Source organism: Helicoverpa armigera, chromosome 21 (assembly GCF_030705265.1).
Source record: "Helicoverpa armigera isolate CAAS_96S chromosome 21, ASM3070526v1, whole genome shotgun sequence".
Taxonomy (NCBI): Eukaryota; Metazoa; Arthropoda; class Insecta; order Lepidoptera; family Noctuidae; genus Helicoverpa; species Helicoverpa armigera.
In genome coordinates this window covers 5,298,076-5,318,360 of record NC_087140.1, presented here as the reverse complement: position 1 = coordinate 5,318,360, position 20,285 = coordinate 5,298,076, and the positions used below count along the sequence as shown (strand labels likewise).

Below are 20,285 nucleotides of genomic sequence, written 5' to 3'. Positions count from 1 at the left end.
CACACAGACACACAGACAATCAGATCGAAAGGGCTTTGATTGTTTTCTATGCAACCGTGCTGCGACGAGGAAACGAGAGCGCTTTAATTGTACGCCTACGGTTATTTACATTTCAAAGCGTTGGTAGAATGTTCGGGAATATATCGTGAAATATTATTTCCTTGCTCATTAACGCCATCATTATGTTTCGTGGGACTTGTGGTTAAGAAACAGCCACATGGGTCGATTGATCATAAGTCATAAGGTAAGTAAGCAATGTTTCACTGTAGATATGTGACCATCTTATCATGACGAGTAGGCATACCCTTCGGTGAACAAAATGTTTGCCCTTCGTGGTATACCCATGTTTCGCCATTGGTCGCCATCTTTGGCCATGACGTATTCATTGTTGCACTGTATGCCTTCAGTTACAGTCTTTTTATCATCCCACTGCTGGGCACAGGCCTCCTCTCACACGGAGAAGGATTGAGCATTAATCACCACGCTTGCTCAATGCGGGTTGGTGATTTCAGACTTTTTAATCCAGGTTTCCTCAAGATGTTTTCCTTCACCTTTAGGCCTTAATTAGGCCAAGTCTAACCCGATAAATGAATCTTCTATCTGCTGTCGAAGCTTTTAAAATAACTTTGATACGTCACACATATCGGTACTCCATCTTGTAAAGAGCCTACATTAGGTACATTTGCCTAGCTCCTCATTTTTCTCCACTCAGAAACTCATTTGCTTCAAAAGTACCTGCTACGATTAGGTATACTTACAAGTTTTTCTAAATGTTACATACTTTTCGATCTAAAGTGATTTTATTTCATAATATTTTAGCATTTAAATGTAAAATGTTGTCACATTGTTCCTGATGCAAAATGCAGGTGTATAAACTTCACTATATCAAGAAATATCATGATAATTAGTTTCTAATAAAAAAAGTCATTTACAATTGACTTGTCAATTTTCCCAAAAATAATCACAATCCTAAACCTTAATAACCAATGATAAGTACATATGTACCTACCTAGCTTATGTACCTACCAACTTTGTACCAAATCACCAAATTCCGTCGGAAGTCTTACGTAACTAAATAACAAAAGTTGCTTTTCCTTAGCTTATGACAAGAAAAGATAAGTTAAGTCTCCTTATATTCATCATTCATCCCCAAAATATTTATTAACAGTTACCCATTATTGTTTTAAGGAACGGCACACACTAACGACTATGATTATGCGATTATTTACAGAATATATTCTAAGCTGTTTGCCTGAACGCGCTAATCTCATGTACTACTAAGCTGTAATCTACTTTTTATTTGAGTGTATGGGGAAATGTTCACACGCGTTTTCTTTTTATAAGAGACAAGAAAATGGTGGTTATAAAAACTAGTTCTGAAAGAAAATAAAATACTTTGTACAGAGCACGTGTAATGTATTAAATCTTTAGTCGACACAAAACCTTGCAAACATTGATTTCTCGTTTCTTTTTTTTTTCAATTATTAATGATCCGATAGACTAGGCAGCACTTACGTTTTTATTCACAGACAAATATTTCTAAATTCCATTTTTTCGGGAAACCAAATCGTATTTCAAACTCCCCCATTGTAATTCAACAATAAAACACTCCCGCACTCAAAAACGGCATCATCAATAACAAAATTTCTTTTCACAGTCCACACTCGAAAAATCGCGTCGCAAAATCGCAATCGTTCACCCATCCGAAGTTATTTTCGTTTGACAATAGACGCGGCGGGGACAATACGTCATTGTGCGTCTATCTGCGACGGCCAGGCGTCAATATACTGTTTGCCATAACGCTATAGGAAACACCATGGATAGACCAAATTATGGGGATCAAATTCATGTGGTTTTGGCAATTTCGAAAATTGGAATGGTGGAAGTGGGTTTGTTGTTTTATGGAATAATTTATTTTGGTTTAGCTTATTTATTTTAGCAATGGAGTCTTCTTATGAATAGAAGTAAGCACCAGTCCAGAAATATCGTTCGTATGTACTTACGCGTACATAGAAACGTCTAGTCTGCACGAAGCTTACCAAATAAGTAATTAACTTTCCTTCTCCAGCTTAGTTTTATAAACCATATATTGTTATTATGTCTGTGGCTGTGGCCATGTCAAGAATTTTACCTACTTACGTTCCTACCAGCCACATCGTCTTTCACATAATCAATCATTTTTTGGTCGACTCGATCCTCTATATCAGTATTAGTTTGTACCGACTTCAAGTAAGACCCCCTTCACTCATTTTATTCACAAAACTGGCCTGATTAAATTCTTTTTATATTTAAAGCTCTTTGAGTAAATCCGTGTTAAAAATCTGAGTAGTTAAACAAAACAAGAGATAATCCGCTTTATTATTTCTTGTTTAACTTGCAAATGTTCCCCACTGTACAAACTCGATGTCCAGTATTAATTAATGTTTAAAACAATGAGCTAATAGTATCCATACATCCATCCTCCGAGCCTTTTCCCAACTATGTTGGGGTCGGCTTGCAAACCATATCTCTATTTTTAGGGGTTGAAAATTCAGAGATCAGTCGATCTACCCATGCTAAATCTACAGTCTTCTTTGATATCTGAAATTATCTATACTAAGCCCACAGATTTCTTTGATATCTAAAACTGTCTTTCAATTCACTGACGACAAATTTTTCCTCCATTTATTATTTTGCGACAAAAAATTACCAAAAACGTGCCACCATTTTTCCACATCACATCGTGTATAATATTTTTCCTTATAGCAACGCATAAGGATAACAGCTTCATATGGGTTTAAAAGCCCTGAGGTCCGACATGACTTCAACTAACTGGGATCACGTACGTTTGGGGTCTCGTCAACATTGTTCGAGCATCTAGAAACTACCTTAAATGCCCTTTTGCAGCTCTTTGTGTCGAAGGCGAAGGTTTTTTTTTCAATATTTTCATTTTGAAATGCGTTGTGTCTGACCTGGGGTATATGGTTTATTTTTACAGTAAATAACGTCAAATACTTTGTCCTAAAAACACTTTTTAATACCTAATGCATTTAATCACTACCAAGGCGTTATAATGATATCTTATTTTGTATTATAATTTGAAACAATGTTGAATTGTTTAAGTTGTAATTTAATTATAATTAAATTGTAATAGACAGCTGTGTTGCTGGGAAGTTTGTTTTTCACCACTTCTTCTTCCCAGCCATAACACTAAGAAGTGGTGAAAAGGGGGCGTTTTGGGGGTGCTGTCCTTTTGTATATTTGACGTGAAAAAGTGCTAAAAAGAAATGCCAAAACTCTTGGTACTTTTAGAATACACCTTCGAAAGTTCCTCATTAACTCACAAAAAGAACTTGGTATGACGATCTCAAACACGTCCATAATATAGCGATAGCAGGTACCTACCTGCCGTGATGGTGTTTCGTCGCCGTATTCCGGTTCACTCGTAGTCTGAGAGAACTAATACTAGTAGTTTACCTAGTAACACATTTCTACACTTCAATATTAATCATAGTTCACATTCAAGCACAACACACACACAGAACATAAAACACTTACTTCAAATACACACAGCACACACATCAATAGTCTACTCGACGTCCGTGCGTCATTTTTAGGGATCCAGCAGAATACCAGCGTCAGGTATTCTACCTGACACATGCTGAGTTGGACTCCCATTCGGTGCAAACGTAAGACACTGCAGCGCGCCGTTAATCTCTGATTGTATTTCATATTTTATGTTTCTCTTTCTACCCACTTCTTGTTTTGTTTTATTTTTCTTATTGTGTATCTTTGTGGTGTCTTTTTGTTTGTCTGAATAAATGTTTTATCTATCTATCTAAAAACTAGCCTAGTTTCAATTTATGACAGCTTTTCATAAAAATCTTCTTCATCATTTACAAACGAGGTCATCATTATATGAATGAAGCGAGGAATTCAAGGAATGGAATGCAATATTTTTTGCGACAAGAGCCTGCAGGACATCATCTCCCTGCTGAAGAGGACGGATCCTGATGACGTGCCTGAATTCGTGGCGAAGGACTTGCATAAGCTGCCTCCCGTCACGTTTGATCACGTCGACGTCACCAGGCTGTTGAAAGACATAACGTGTCTTAAGGCAAGCCTGGAAGACATGAAGTCCAAGATGGAAGCGTCACAGGTAACCATCAGTGACCTGCGTGGTGAAGTGGCGTTGTTGCGCAACGCTGTTTCTTTAAGTGGGTCATTAGATATATTGAATGTGAACACTCGTCGCGGGGCGCAAAATGCGTCCGTCATCAGTTTCGACTCGGCGAATTCGAGTGCGTCACCGATTGCCGATGTCGCTGACGACGCACCCCGCCCCGCCGCCGCCGCCGCTGCTGTGTCAACACCTGCGGCCGAACCTTGCGTAGGAACATCGACCCCCAAACGCGCCTACGCAGCAGTAGCAGCCACCAACAAGCCCGCTGTGACGCAATCAAAGCGGACCAAAGCAAAAGGGGGTAAACAAACCCGTGGCACATCACAGCCACAGACTGGTCCTAAGAAGGACACGTGCGACAAGGATGGCTTCATTAAGGTAGAAAGGAGAAAAAAGAGGCCACCTTGTAGGAATCAGTGCGGTACCGCACAAACTGGACCCAACATCCAGCTGCGTCCTGCAGTACCAACGACGCAGCTGTACGTGTCCCGTCTACATCACACCACGACGGTGGAGCAGATCGTGGAGTATGTTCGATCCAAGACCAACTGGACCTTGAGGGTGGCGAAGTTGGAGTCGCGCCACAATACGAACTTCAATTCGTTTATGGTGCGAGTTCCAACTCATCACATCGACACATTCCTTAAGGAAGAGTTTTGGCCGAAGGGTGTCGTCTATCGGAGGTTCCGAGGATGGCTACGCGACACCTCGCAGCGTAACACGACGCCGACACTTCGTGTGCATTAGTTTTTAAGTTGTTTATATAAAATATGTATTAGTATATTATTTTTAATGTTATAATATTTATGTATAGTGTTTGCTATGGGCCTTGATGCCTGATTTAAATAAATAAATAAATATTTTTTTATTAATGGAACTCAATCGCTGGAAACCCACAAAGCACGTATACCGGATAATTCCAGTTTGCTGAACACAGGAGAATTAATGTGAATTTTAATGCAGAAGGTAATGAAATATCTGACACGAATGTTTGTTAATTAATGAAATATTCTTGTTACTAGTCGGATCAAAAACATTTAAACGCACAATTACTTAATTAAGGAACTACTGTTTTATTATTTACTACTATTCTTTCTAAACTATGTCTTTGTCTTTAAGCGTATACATCACTTCAATACAAAATGTCGGTGACACGTGCCTTCATACGAAACTATGAGTCTGTATTGCGGTGGTCGCGTACCTAATGACCAAAATCGTCAGGTATCGACAATTTGCGTGGCCGTGTACGAAGGGGCGTAATTTTCAATCAGTCCGTTTTCCAAAGCATGTAAGATTTGTTTTTTATTAAATTGCATTATTATGATAAAATTGTTTTGATAGACTTTTGCAGCGTTTTAAAATTGGATGTAATATTTGACAATTTTGCGACGACGACGCAGTTTCTTCACAAATCATTTCTACAGCGACCTTTCTAGAACAAATTCTATTACCGACCGTTTCTAACGAACTCAATACATTTCTTAACAAACAATTAATTCATCTAGATGTCACTGAGACATTGTAAGGATGTCTTCAACATCTTTAAGCTGATAATCTCATCAAGACCCGCTTTGAAAGACCCTTGTGATAATTAAATCAAAGCCCTGATTAGTCCAATTAATTCTTTGATAGAAAACAAAGGATGCGTTAGTAGTCAGTTTATTTATGTAGGACTTAGTGTGCCTGTACGAAAATAAATAATTTGTTGTTTTGTTGCTTTTGTGTTTATAAATCTTCTTAGTCATATGTCCTTTTTATACTACGGAAACTTAGCGCCGAACTGATCTCAAATCGGATCGAATCTTCTAGAAGGACTATAGATAGGTATAATACACCCTAGTTGCCAGCCTGCTACCGAACATAATATAGAGTGTACACTACAACTTTCTATATGGTGTTTTGTATGGTTTTCGTCAATGTTAACTTTACCACTGACTATAACGGTGATGATGCACCCCATATTTTACTTAACTGATGATTCGGCTGCTGGTTTGGCTATCATTATAGTTACGTGACACGCCGGTCTTAAATCTCTTAGCACAAAATAAGTTTACCCACGAACATGACTGTACACAAATCATAATAATTCAAAAACGATACAATCTTATTTCATTTCCTTTGCTCCCCCACATTTTACTTGAAGGAGGAATTTGAAAAAAGTATATTAACCTCTTTATAAGGATTTGGTCAAAATCGTGGGTAGTTCCCATTCATGGAGAACAAAATGACCAGCGGAGGAGCCACAAAGTAGCGCGCCAAAGTGAGGGCGTGCGGGGGACGAGAACCGTTACTGCTTTCGCCCTTATACGCCTTCTTTGGACCCGATAATTTTATGTATCACCAAAAATGGTAGGCATATATCTCAAATCCGAACGCCTCATTAGTTTTTCATAACTGATCGTTTTGATCATGCCCACCGGACGTATTTGACCTATAAGAAAGCTCCTGACCTACCTGCATTATGGCATCTCCGCTCTTTCCTTAGGTACTCCATGTTCCCATCTAATCTTTTGTTTTTTTTTTTGGAACAAAGACTGTCGGATTTAAGTGTTCTGTCTATGTGTAGAGAAATTCCGATTGACGCTAATTCCGTTGGTTCTCGTAAGTAGTGATTTGTTTTAGTCAATTAAGAATAGTGTAGTCATTTGTTCGGCATTTGTTTTTCCTTGATAGATGTGGGAGGTAGGTAATCGGTTTATGTTCTTGTTCTGTAGGTATTCTGTAATAAGCCCGATAGACAATTTATTTGGGAAAAGCCAGAGGAATTCCAAATCCTATAGGTACGATTCGCTTTGCATGGTTATGTAAAAAATATCAATAAAAATTATAGGAATTTTTATTAATCGTTATGAAAAAACCTTATTATCGATGTTGATATTATAAAGCTCAAAGTTTGTTTGTTTGCTTGAATGAGCTAATCTCAGAAACGATTTACCTACTGGTCCGATAAAAAAAACACTTATTAAGGAAGGCGAAACAACTGGCGAAAGCTCGTGTCTAAATTCTATGTACTTATTACCAGTATTCCCAGATTCACAAGAAAAGTAACTAAAAAACACTACCAAAACCCCGACAATTTTGTTAAATTCTTCAAGCTCTGTTATTGAACATTGTAGGTATAAACTACACCGCTCGGGCAGAGAACCCCCGACCCGATTGCCCAGTCAACTGACTAAGCCGCGGGTAATGCCACTATATTTAGCTCCACGCATCCCGAGCCGACCATCGCATCGTTATTACGACATCAATGGGCTAGAGTTCCTTTAAAATGTTCAGTTTTATTACTGTTTAAAAGAAAACGATATTTTTGATAAATACGTAAGTAGTATGCTAGCTTCTGCTTGCAGTTGAACCCACCCCCCTAAGAAATTTCTCATAACCGAATAAAATGTTGATTGTAATTCTTATGGAGGAAGGAAACATGGTAATTCAGATGTATAGGTAAGAAATGTTACTGTATTTTGTCAAAATCTGTTTTGATAGTTTCTGTGTAAAAGAGTAACAAACAGCCACACATTGAAACTTTCACACAATACTTACTTATTCAATTTTTCAAGTTCACAATCAATAAATAGCTCACAAACAGGGATAAACAGTACCTAAGTAAAATAAGTAAATTAGTAGAAGTCGCATAGCGCTGCATTTTTGATTATGCGCTACAAAACAAAACGCAAGAACATGCCCGAAAATTCCCTCTACAGTACATTAAATTGAAAAGGTATAATTTTAACTGCTCTGTAAGTACACAAAACGTTCTATTTACATAAATACCAAATGCGTTGCCGGTAATCTTTTAGGAAAATCTCAATCCTCCACTTTCATTATAATTAGTGGGGTAAATTCTTTTGCTGGTAGTGCAAAAGGGTTGGAGGGTTGAAGGCACTTAGCGTGACCCGAATACCACACATTGTCCACGCTTTCCGAATGTTTTTAGCATACGAATGGCATGCTAACTTTTGTTCTAATCCTTACGTAAATGTGCTGAGATTTGCGTAAAGTTGAGAATCTTTAATTTTTTGCAAGTTTTTGTTATGAAAAATATACAAACATCCGACAAGACAACGACCTCATTTTCGGAAATTCACTTGTACAAAGAGGACAAAATGACTTAGGTAGGTATAGGTACCTACTACACAAGATTTAAAAAGCATTATCTATCATAGGAGAAATCTGCTCAAAGATGTAATAATAAAATAATATTAGTTTTCGAATTCTCAAAACGGAGCCATTTTTCCTGCCCTATACACCTTAACAAATATCAAATTGAAACGTTCCCTATTTCATATTGTAGTTGTAAGTATTTTAGAAAAGCTTATTGTTGATACTGTAATAAGCTATCGAAGTAATAGAAGTACGTTTATTCCGTACACATTCTGTTCAAGTTAAGCGGCTTACAAACAATCAATTACCTACAAGATACATTAGGATCACTAAGGTTTTGTGTAGATCTAACTTCCAGTAGCACGTTTTTAGTAGATGTAAGAAGGTAGGGTACGTTCTTACATTACTAATTACCTACCACTTTGTGCCTATAATTAAGTTGTTCTAACAAATAACAAACAAGAATTAATTAATATCTATCTACACTATATTTACGAAAATATAAAGGTATATAAACTGCTCTTTGACGAAAATTTAGTCGACATTTTTTAAAGCAATATTAACCTTCTTGTAGAAATTCACTATCAAAACTGGCCTAAAAAATATTTTTTACAAAATTTAAAACGTGTTCTATCTTGTCTTGTTGTAGTCCGAAAAATGTTTGCAAAAATTCAGCCTGGCCATGGTAGTTTATCAAGATTTCCAGTACAAATATTTGAAGTGAGAAGGCACTATTTATCAAAAACAGCCGTCTAGCTTTTTTTGGCAGGGGGAAAATCCTCATGGACTTCCCTCCACCTGGGGTCGGTGGAGGGGGTGTGCCGGACTCTTACCGGCTAAAAACCCACCCAGTGTTGCCTTCTATTACCTATTGTCGAGGGCACGGGTATCGCCAAAGCATTCTTCCGCACCCCCGACAGGTATTGGCCCGCCAGATGTTCAAAGGCGGGCCCCGTCAACCTCTGTGGCCGTCACCCAGCGGCCACAGCAAACTCCACTAAGAGAGGCGCGCGCAACACAACGCCACCGTCTCGAGGCCTGTTTCTGATCGGACGCCAGACGCCCCTAGTCTGTCGCCCGCAGGCCGCGCCCTATGGTGGCCGGAGATCAGCCACCCTGCGACGCCCACCACGTCTGCTGCGGGCGGGGAGAGAGGAAGCAGTTTCTCTCTCCCTTTCCGCCGCCTCCTTTAAAACCATCACATCCTCACAAAAGGAGGCGACGGCGTTCCACCCTTCTTCGCTGCCGACCATGCAGGACACGACAGCCGGCAACGAAAGACTTCCCGCAGCATCTACCGCTGCCGCTAGGTTACGGCGCTGCGTTGCCCATGCTGGGCATTCCACCAACGTGTGCAGCGCCGAGTCCTCGCTGCAGATCCCACAGTGGTGGCATTCGGGCGTGGGCTCCCGGCCTATGCGACACAGGAACTTTCCGAAACACCCATGTCCGGTAAGAACCTGTGTCAGGCGGAAGCTGAGGGCGCCGTGGCTTCTCTCCAGCCACTCCTTCATAACGGGCCTGATTGCCGCGACAACGGCGTGCCCTGCCGTGGGTCGCGCAAGTCGTTGCTCCCATTCCACCATCAACACCTGGCGGAGCTCTGCCCTACGCGCCTCAACTTGTCGAGGTACGAGGCACTCACCCCGCTGCACTGCTTCCTCGCGCCATGTATAGAGTGACGCGAGGACTTTCCCGTCTAGGTCCCATGGTGGGGATCCGGCTAGGAGGCATGCCGCTTCAAAGGAGATCGTACGGTATCCCCTTATGACCCTGATGGCCATCGCTCGCTGAGGTCTTCGCAGCACTGCAAGATTGCGGGCCGTCAGGGTGTTCGCCCACACTGGCGCGGCGTAGAGCGCCATCGCCCGCACGACCCCCATATAGAGCCTCCGGCAGGAGGTATTGGGTCCCCTGAGGTTTGGCAGCAGGCGTGAGAGCGCAGAAGCTGCGGCCAACAATCGGGGAGCGAGACGTTGGAAATGCGGGCCGAAGTCCCACCGACTGTCGAGAACGAGACCGAGGTATTTCATCGTCGATTCGACAGCGATGGTGACCCCTCCTACTACGATGCTAGACCCCGGAGGTGGCTTCTTCCTCGGCCCATGGAAGCAGAGGGCCTCAGACTTGTGCAAGGCCACCTCGAGGCCAAGACGCCGGATCCTATCCACGACCTGCGCGACACTGGCTGTGGCCCGAATGGCCGCCTGTCGGTACGTCTTCCCACGTGCTGTTACCAGCGTGTCGTCAGCGTAGCATATCACGCTGACGCCGTGGAGAAGCGCACCGCGCAGGACCCAATCGTATCCAGTGTTCCACAGGAGAGGGCCGAGAACCGACCCCTGAGGAACACCGCACGTCATCTCTCGACGACCCCATCCTTCTCGACCGAGGTACACCACAGCTCTTTCTGACAAATAGGCCCCGATTATGCGACGGAGGTACCCTGGCACTCCATGAAAACGGAGCGCTTCCTTTATGGTATTCCAGGGCAGGGTGTTGAACGCGTTGGCGATGTCGAGCGACACCGCCAAGACCACCTCGCCCCGGGCGACTGCTTCCTCCGCCAGGACCCTCACGCGCATGATCGCGTCAACTGTTGAACGCCCCTTGCGGAAACCATACTGGTTGTCCGCCAGATCCGGCCCCTCTCCGGTCATGTGCTGAATAAGGCGGTCGGCGATGATTCGCTCAAAGATTTTTCCCACCTCATTCAGCAACACAATGGGCCTGTAGGCAGATGGTGAGTCTGCGGGGCGTCCCTCCTTCTTGAGCAGGACCAGCTTTCCGACCTTCCACTGGTGGGGAAACTGACCCTGCTGCAGACATGCGCTCAAGAGTCCTGCAAGTCGGGGCCCGAGAGCCTTTATGGCCAGAGCCCATACTCGGCCTGGAATGCCATCGGGCCCTGGGGCGGTGTTTTTGATACGAGCGACCGCTACTCTCAACTCTACCTGGGTCACTTCGGGCACGTCATCGTCGTCGACCTCTGCGTTGAGCATGGTCCAAGGCGGAACCATAGCGGGTGGGTTATGCTCCGGTCTCAGGGGGAATAGAGCGCTAACCACATCCTCCAAAAGTTGTGGTTGCAGAGTCTGGGACAGTGGGGGAGCCCACTGGCGCAACTTACCCCTGACCATACGGTAGGGGCGACCCCAAGGGTCACGATCTAGTGTCGCCAGTAGTTCCCTTTGAGCCTCTGCTTTGGCCTTCCCGATGGCCAGCTGGAGAGCGCTCTTTGCCTCCCTGTAGGCCTCGTAGAGTTCCGCCTCTTCGGCCGTCGCTGTAAAGGGGCGACGGCGTCTTCTTCGGTACCTGGCATACTGGCGGCGCACTTCCACACATGTGATGCGCAGCTGTGCAATCTCCTGTGACCACCAGTATACCTGGCGCCTGGATGGTGTGGGATGGACTCGGGGCATAGCACTGTCGCAAATCTGCGACATACTCTCCTGTAACCACTCCGCTTCTTCTTCGATGTTAGCAGGCCTGTCCGGATGGTCTAGCCAGGCCTGCACAATAGCGGCTTCCACGAGAGCCTCTCGGTCCAGCCGTTTAAGTGCCCAGCGCGGGCCCTCTCCAGTGCCCACCGGGGCTGCTTGAACCGGCCCGTTTGAGGTATGAGTGGAGATACTGAAACGGATGTACCTATGATCAGACAGCGTCTCCACCCCCTCCAACACGTGCCAGCCCTGGACGCGGCATGCGAGCACAGGGCTTGCGAAAGTGAGGTCTACTATAGACCCACCCAATTGTCGCACGCACGTCTGCACGCAACCCCGGTTCAGGAGAAGCAGGTCTTGCTCGACTGCCCACTCCTCTATTAACTCTCCCCGCACATTTGTAGTCGGGGAACCCCAGGCAGTAGACTTTGCATTGAAGTCCCCCAAAACGAGAACGGGCCGTGGACGACTACGACTTATAACCGTGCTTAACTCTAGCATGATCACCTCGAGGTCGGCGAGAGAAAGGCTGGGGGCAAAGTACACCCCCGCGATCAATAATTCACCCCATACTGCTGTGACATAGCCCCGCCCCCGGGTGACGACCTCAAAGGATGGGGTGTCCACAGCAATTCTTGCTATGAGCGCCACCGAACTGTTGCTGTCGCACACCCAGTCATCCCTAGGTGGCACATAATACGGCTCGGCGACGACTGCGACGTCGATCATCCACTCCGCCATGCTCTGGAGCAATAGATCCTGAGCCCTGGCGCAGTGGTTGATGTTTGCTTGGAGGAATCTACGACTTAGGGCCATTATTGTGTGTCCATGGTAACCTCCTCGAGCGTCGATGGATCCAGTACCGCAGCCGATGGGTGAACCGGCTGTGAGGGACCAATTGTTTCCATCTGCGAGTTATCTGAGTTACTACTAGCCGGCGGATGAACCGACTGTGTGGTAGTGACCCGTGATGTTCCTCTCTTGTTTGGCTTGGGCCTCGCGCAGACCTTTGCCCCAGTCTGATGGTCGGCTGGTTTGCCGGATGCTGCACAGAGTACGCAGTGAGGATTAGCTGTGCAGGAGGCTGCCTTGTGCCCAAGTTGGCCGCAGCGGAAACAAAGCTGACTGCGGTCGACCCCCGCGGTACACTGTACTCCCACATGTCCCTCTTCCAGGCAACGGTAACAACGAAAAGGCTTAGGTGCCAGAAGCGAAACCTGTGCTGAGACCCAACCCACAATCAATTTTCTTCCATTGGAAATCCTGTTGGCTGCCGCTACGGGGCAGCTTACCAGTACTTTCCCTAGGCCAAAGGCTCCTCTTCTAATAGTTCCCGCCTTTATTTGCTCTGGCAGACAGTTTCCGGCCTTTGAGATGGCCCCGGCAACCTCGTCCGTGGTGACAGAGTCGTCCAGGCCCGAAATGAGTAAGTCTGCACACTTCGTGGGCCTGGAAACTCGGACGTCTTCCTGTCCGAGTGAAGCCCTAAGTTTTTCAGCAAGGGCATCAGCTTTAGGGCCACTAGTGGCACCGGAGATTTCCAGTAGTCGGGCACCGGTTGTGGTTGTTTTGCACCGGATGCCCGAGATGCCGAGGTCACTTAGCGAGATGTTCGCTTTCGCCCGTGTTAGCACCTCAGCATATGTGAGACCCCGCTCCTCCGCCCCAGGCTGTAGTGTAAGGACCACCGCCGTCGAACGAGGGGCACGTAGCCTCACAGCCTGTTTTTTCGCCGCAGAATCTGTTGGCTTAGCCTTGCGGCGGGTGTTTTCCTTCCGACGTCCTCTTCGAACCGTCGTCCATTCCACCTCATTCGTTGTGGAGCTCGACGATATTGGGCGAGTCGCTTGTGTTAGCGTCACTCCGGAGGGAGCCCCGTTACCCGACTTTTCAGTAATCTTCGCCTTTTTCTTCCCCTTTCGATTAGGCGGTATCACCCCCGGGGTTGCCGTAGCCGTCTGCGCCTCATGTTGAACACGGGTGCTGCGGCTTTGCCGCGAATGACGGCGCCGGGGCTCTGCGTTCATCAGAAGCAAGAGGAGGCCGCAAGATTCTGCCCTCCAGAACCGAGAATCGAGCGTTGAAACTCGCCATCTGGCGCATCAAGCCAGCCAACTCCGACTCTTGGGGAGGCTGCTGCTTTGTGGGCTGTGGTTCTGGCAGCGTCTGTAATTGCAGATGAGGCAAACCCACCTCCCTTCTGAGGTGCTCACGACGAAAATTTGCCATTTCCGCCTTGAACTCCTCATGCTCCTTGCGGAGCTCCGCCATTTGAGCAGCTAGTTTGGCATTTTGTGCCCGTAACAATGCCGCCTCTTCGTTTGTCGTACGGGTGAGGAGGGCCTCAGCACTCTCCTGTATCGAGGCTACAGCCTCTTTAAGTGCCTTTTTGCAGACGCCACTGAGTCCCTTTGAGACTTTCCCCACCCTTTGGATGGCCGCTACGGCGTCCATCATTCGTCTGTTGAGATCTGTGGCAGGCAGCTCTTCTGCTTCCACGATCACCTCTGAGGCGGCAGACAACGACTCCGAAAGCCGGTTGACCCTACCTCCTGCTACTCTTCTCGTAAGAGCAGCAATTTGCTGCTCGTCTTCCGCCTGCTTTTCGGCGGCTACTGCTGCCTTCTGAGCAGCCGCAGCCTCCCTCCGGGCCAGGCCAATACCAACATATTTGCCGGTTGTAGCTGGCCTACCCCTCTTTGTATCCTTTTTGGCACCGGCTTTGGAGGCCGGCACCGACACTTCGCTCAGGGCCGAGTCCGATCCTGAGTCAGCGCCTGGTCTTGGGCGCTTAAGCTTGCGAGATGAGCTGATGCTCGTTGCGCTCGCCGTGCTCATGAGGCTTTCGTTGTCGGAGTCCGACAATATCCCCACGCTTTCTACTAGTACTCGAGGTACTTTTTCACCCTCACTACTACCTTTCCCTTTATGTTTTGGTTTTAAGAATTTTTCCATATTAAATCCCACGATCATGAGAGCATAAATACGTCCTTCCCCGGCAGTGGCCTCATACCGGGGCAAGCCTACATACTGTTGGGGGCGGCCGGCCCCAACAGGTGGGAGCGCTAACGACCGTGACCCCCACGGCCATTCATCCCCTCGCCGCGCTCCCGAAACTTGGGATTAGGTGGTTTTTTATCTTAGAGGTGTCCATCCTCTGGGCCGGGCGGTTAAGCCAAGCCCTCGACGGCGGCATTAGACATGCCTTCGTCTGCTGTCCGGCCATCCCGGCTCAGCAGACCCGCCGAACGGTTTGCTCTTCGATAAACGAGGAGACAAACGAGCGCCGCTTCGGTGCGCCTGCACCTCTGCGGGTGTGGCCGCATCCTTGCTAGGTCCACGAGCGTCGACTCTGCAAGAGCGGCCCCTCCCTGGGTCCCTCTTTGTCTGGCCTCTCCCCTGAACCTTTCCGGCATGAGTATCTCTACCGGCAGAGCTTCAGGATCATAGAGGCACGCAAGCCCCACCACGACGACAACGTGGAGACACCCTCGGTGGGGAGCCGTCTAGCTTAGCTCTGTTTGTTGTTACCAGTAAGTAGTTACTGTTAGATTGAAAGAAACAAACGAATTTAATAAAATCTTCATATAGGTTATTCAGAAAATGACTTCGTTTTTACCACACGCTAAGGTAGCCTGACAGAGAAAGCCTAAGCAGTTAAGTCCGCCGTTGTACATTGTGCAAAAAGTATAAATAAATAAAATGCCAGCATACCTACTTTTGTATTCAAGAGGCAAGTAGTGAATTAGGTACTTACACGTAGTGATGATACAGGCTCTCAGATCTCACGGCATGCAGTTAGACTGGAAGCCGACCCCGACATAATTGGGAAAAGGCTCGGCAGATGATGAAGATGAATGATAACGTCTCAAAATTCAGTTTCTTCAAAAGTCGATTTAATCCCGATCGGATCCTTTACAGAATTCATGGTCACGGGCAGACTAAGGTGTTTGTCGTCTTATTATTTTAGTTACAAACAGCTACCCTACATTTTGTCGATCATTTGTTGATCATCATCATCAATCCGATTCACGCAGAACGCACTCACTTTCTCCTTAGAAACGTCGGGATTAAATAATATTAATATAGCCGCGATAAAATCCGTAAAAGTAGTTTTATTTTAATGTAAGAGTTACTTAGTTAAACATAATAGGTACCTAAGCACTTCTTAGAAAACAAAACAAGCCACTTGCTTTAACTGTGAACCTTTAACTTTGCTTTCCAATCCTTTAAAAGGGGTTACTTTAAGGATTAGAGTTAACTGTGTCAATAAGATTACTAACTGACTACCCTCGTTCACACAAGTGGCTTGTTCAGAAGTTGGGCCAACATGTTGGTGGCCAATAGCCAACAATGTTGGTATTACGTAGGTAAATCAGTCTTCACTTTTGTGACGTGCTAGGTTCGAACTTTAAAACCTTTAGGTATTAAGTACCAACCTATAAAACATAAGGGCTCACTATGTGGAAAAATAGTTACTTTGGTGGCGAAAAAGTCTGAAATCACCAATATTTTTTATAGCTGTCGCTTTGTTATAAATAAGAATGACTTCAAAGTAGAAAATGAATTTTGGAATTTCGATATCACCACTTTGAAGAAAACAAAAGAAATTATTATTGTTTCGCGAAAGAGGTATCATGAAAAGGCTATCATTATCTACGGAAATTACTAAGTCAGAATTGAATCAGAAATATCGTCCAAACTTGATAAAACGAACTCTTCAAAGGAACTGTGAAAGTTCAGGTAGAAGTTTGATCAAGTTTTGTACTTCATAGATTTTAGTGATGCAAGAAAATGCGAATAGTATCACTCCGTACCAGTAATTTTATACATCACTGGCTTCTGATTGTGGTTTCACCCGCATCCCATAGAAACTTCTGCATGAGTTGATAAACTTCCTCGATAAACGGGCTGTCTATCACTGAAATAACTTTTTAAATCTAACCAGTAGTTCCTGAGATAAGTGCATTCAAGCAAGCAAACAAATAAACTCTTCGCTTTATAACATTAGTATACATTAAAATTAGGGCTCCCACAGTCTTTAAAATGAAATATGTTCCAGGCTTCGGGCTTAGGGAATGTTCCTAAGGTTCTAAACCAATTTTCCCATTTAAATATCACAATACACTGAGAGAGACGTAGCAACCAGAGATTTTCAAATAAGCCTTTTTGATAAGAGGTTGAAAAACATCTAAGAATCGTGCATTTTTTTAATTTTAGGACTGAAATTGTGTTAACCTGCTGACGTCTAACTTTATAGGTACCTGTCTGTCTGTGGCGACCGCTGATATTTGTGGGCAAGTTTGACGGTTATTCCATTAAACTTTACTTTCACCTTTCCCCTTTCTTGAGGAGACTTCCATTCTAGTCCAATTGTTAGAAACTTTGGCAAAATAATCTAGATTTTAAGACATAGTAATCTACCTAATACAACTGAATGGATTAAACTAGGCTATTTTTAGATTTAGGCTCAGACTGCCACAATCTTTAGGCTCAGACCTTAAATCGTAAAAAATAAAAATTGAAATCTCGCCCGCATTTATAATTTAAAATATAAAATTGCCACAGGTAACGTAACTTTCTGTTGTTAAAAAAAAATCTGAATCTTCATTTTCAAAATCTGTTTACCAGATACAAAGGTTACCCCTTCAACGTCAAAATTCACAGTTCACAAAACTTCTGTATAAGTATAGATATCGCAGACGATTCGATTAACAAAAGTAACTGAATAACGAACTCAGTTAACTTTTTACTCCGACTACACTCGAAGAAACACTCAATCAATTCAGCCACTAAAACCACAACAGACTTCAGAACGATTCTGGGAAAGATTCATTGAAAGCACATCAAAGAAAAACTCCAAATGAAACTGAAAAAACTGTAAAACCCGCTAGTTGTTCACTTTTTACCCGTTTTTTTACCTTTTTTCATTATTTCTGTGGCGCTTTCCAGTCGAAGAGTTTGATTAAACATTGTTAGAAATAGCCTTAAATGTACAAAATGGGCAATTGGAAATATTTTAGAGATTTATTTGAATACACCGAAAATTTTTTATCAATTCGAACAATATTTATAGTAATAGTTTATTGGATTATAAATATATATGTATATACATACTTTATTAGGTACACCAATTTATTGAATTTTTATCTTAGATCTAATTAAAGTAGGTGACATGATGGGCGGTCTTATAGCTATGAGAGAGGTTATTATTATAATTTTTTAAAAATATTTCGGTTAAATTTTGCATCAAAGTATTTATTCTAGGGTTGGCTAAACAACATGGTCACAAGCGAGGATCGATTGCTGAGCAAAGAAAATCAAAAATTTTACTGTTGTCTCTCAACAGATATCACTTTACCTACTAACTAAATTCACAAGCTTATAAAAGAACAAAAATTACCCAACAAGAAATAAACGCAGATTCTTTTCACTCAGAAATAAGCTTAAACTCATCAAGCGACGTTCCACAAATGATCCGTAGCTAAGTACCAAGTTCCAGTTTGGGGCCACTAAGTCGTGTACAAGAGAGTCGCTTGAACTAATGTTCAGCGATATATTAAAGCCACAATAACCAGCTCACTTAAACAGCAGATATTTCTTGGTTCCTTTGGGACCGGTATGTACATGTAATATGTTTGGGACGGTAAGTAAAAAAAGTCTTGGTTTGCCAACACATTTTTCGAAGCGATTTTCATTTATTTTTGCGTTTTTAGGACCAGGATTAGGTAGGTACATGAAAATCTAGAAGGAATGCTGGAAGCCAGAAAGTCTAAAATGTAACCCAATATTCGGAGGGAAAAAGGAACATAAAATATGAATAATTATTTATTTATGCTTTCATTTTTGCACGCCATAGCTGCAATGAAAAACGTACCTAAAGTTTTTTTTTCAATTGCACTAAAATTAATGTTTGCCGAACATCATCAAAGCTTCTGGTTTAAAATAAACATTCTGTTTTAAAATTGGAATGGAAAAGTAAATCATTTCAATTATGTTTTCGTCCACGAAAAAACGTCATAGCGATTTGTGAAATGCAAAACCACAGAGTCAATATTAAATTTTTATCTTGACGGTATCTCGGCAGAGTTTTCCGCGGTTTCGTCCGCTGTACAAAATTGAAAAATATTTTCTGTGAATTTTTAAAAGCTTCCTTTAGTTAAGTGGGTCCTTCTGTCTATAGGTAATACTAGCAACTAACATTTTGATGTCTGGATTGCTGGTCTATTTCCTTGAGACAATCTTGTAGCGGTTTATTAAATAGCTAAAAGAGTTTTCTTGTGTAAAGAAAATCTGCATTGAGTCTTACAATTTTTGTGGTATTCCTACAAAATTATTAATTTGAGCTTATGTAGCTATAAAATATTTATCGTAATAGAGCTTTTTTGCTGGGAAGTTTCCCATCACCGTTTTTTCTTTCCAGCACTTTCTAAGACGTTAGACCGTTTCCAACGTCGGAAACGGATTGCAGGCGCGTTTTTGCAGCTAATGCAAAAGACGTGCAAAAGTGCTGATTTAATGAGCCAAATCTAAATTACCTAAACGTACCTATGTAAGTATTTGTCTTTAACTTTACTACCATAGTTAATAAACTGATGCATTTTTTCAACCTATCCTTTAATTATTCTCTTTAATCTGTGTAACTAAACGAATTTCACGAAGATAATAGCCTTTAACTACTAAAACCGGATAATAAAACGAATAGAAGCCTACGTGATTCGGTTACTATTGCATCGAGCAGTGTTAATTAACAAAATGGCGGCGCCAACCACGCAATAATCTAACGTTTGTTTATTGTCAACTAGTTAGAACCAAAGCTTTTTCTAATTAACTATTAATTGCAATGCCTAGTTTACACTGACTTTATTAGGTCAGTTTTATTTATTGCGGTGGTTTATGCTGCTGTTACAAACTCTTTTGTGAATTTCTAAGTTATATTAGTGTGGTATATTTCAGCGTCATGCTGCTATCCATTGTATTCCTATTTCATGTGTAAATCGGTACAGTTTAAAGTAATTAGTTGCTAGCAGAAAGGTGGGTAGGTTCGATGCTTAGATAAATTAGAGTTGTCTCTCTATTTAATAAGAACAATAATGTGTTCGTAACATGGGCAGAAATACTCGCTACTTTTATGCATCAAATTGTGTAAAGTAATTCCGTTCTTTTATTTAATTCGTAAAGTAGATAACCGCCATCTAGGAATTATGGCAGAAACTCCTAAGCCAAACCTAGCCATAGGAACTCGCATCAGTCATGTGATGACAGGGTTGAAAAATAGCGATTCTAATTAGTCCACATTTTAAGTAGGCAACAAAATATTGAACCCTTATTTTTTATTTTAACAAACAACAAAGATTGAGTGGTGGGGGCTCGTACCGTCATTTCTATTGTACTCAGAAGTGACGTGACACAAAACTCAATCGTGTTGTATTTCGATGTTATTTGTTTGTGTGAGAAAAGAGAATTTTTTTCATTATTTTAGGGTTGTCTAAAAAACAGACTAATTACTTTTTTCATTCGTCATATCTTTTCTATGTAGCTGATAAATGAACTAATGCAAGTTACCATATTGGATTACA

The 20,285-nt window shown here is 43.1% G+C and overlaps 1 protein-coding gene across 1 annotated transcript in view; it reads right to left on the bottom strand.

Annotated features, from left to right (window-relative positions):
- LOC110380836 (MICOS complex subunit Mic60) overlaps positions 1-20,285 on the bottom strand; it is a 105,005-nt gene that overhangs the window by 25,340 nt on the left and 59,380 nt on the right. The gene's annotated exons all lie outside the window — the stretch shown is intronic.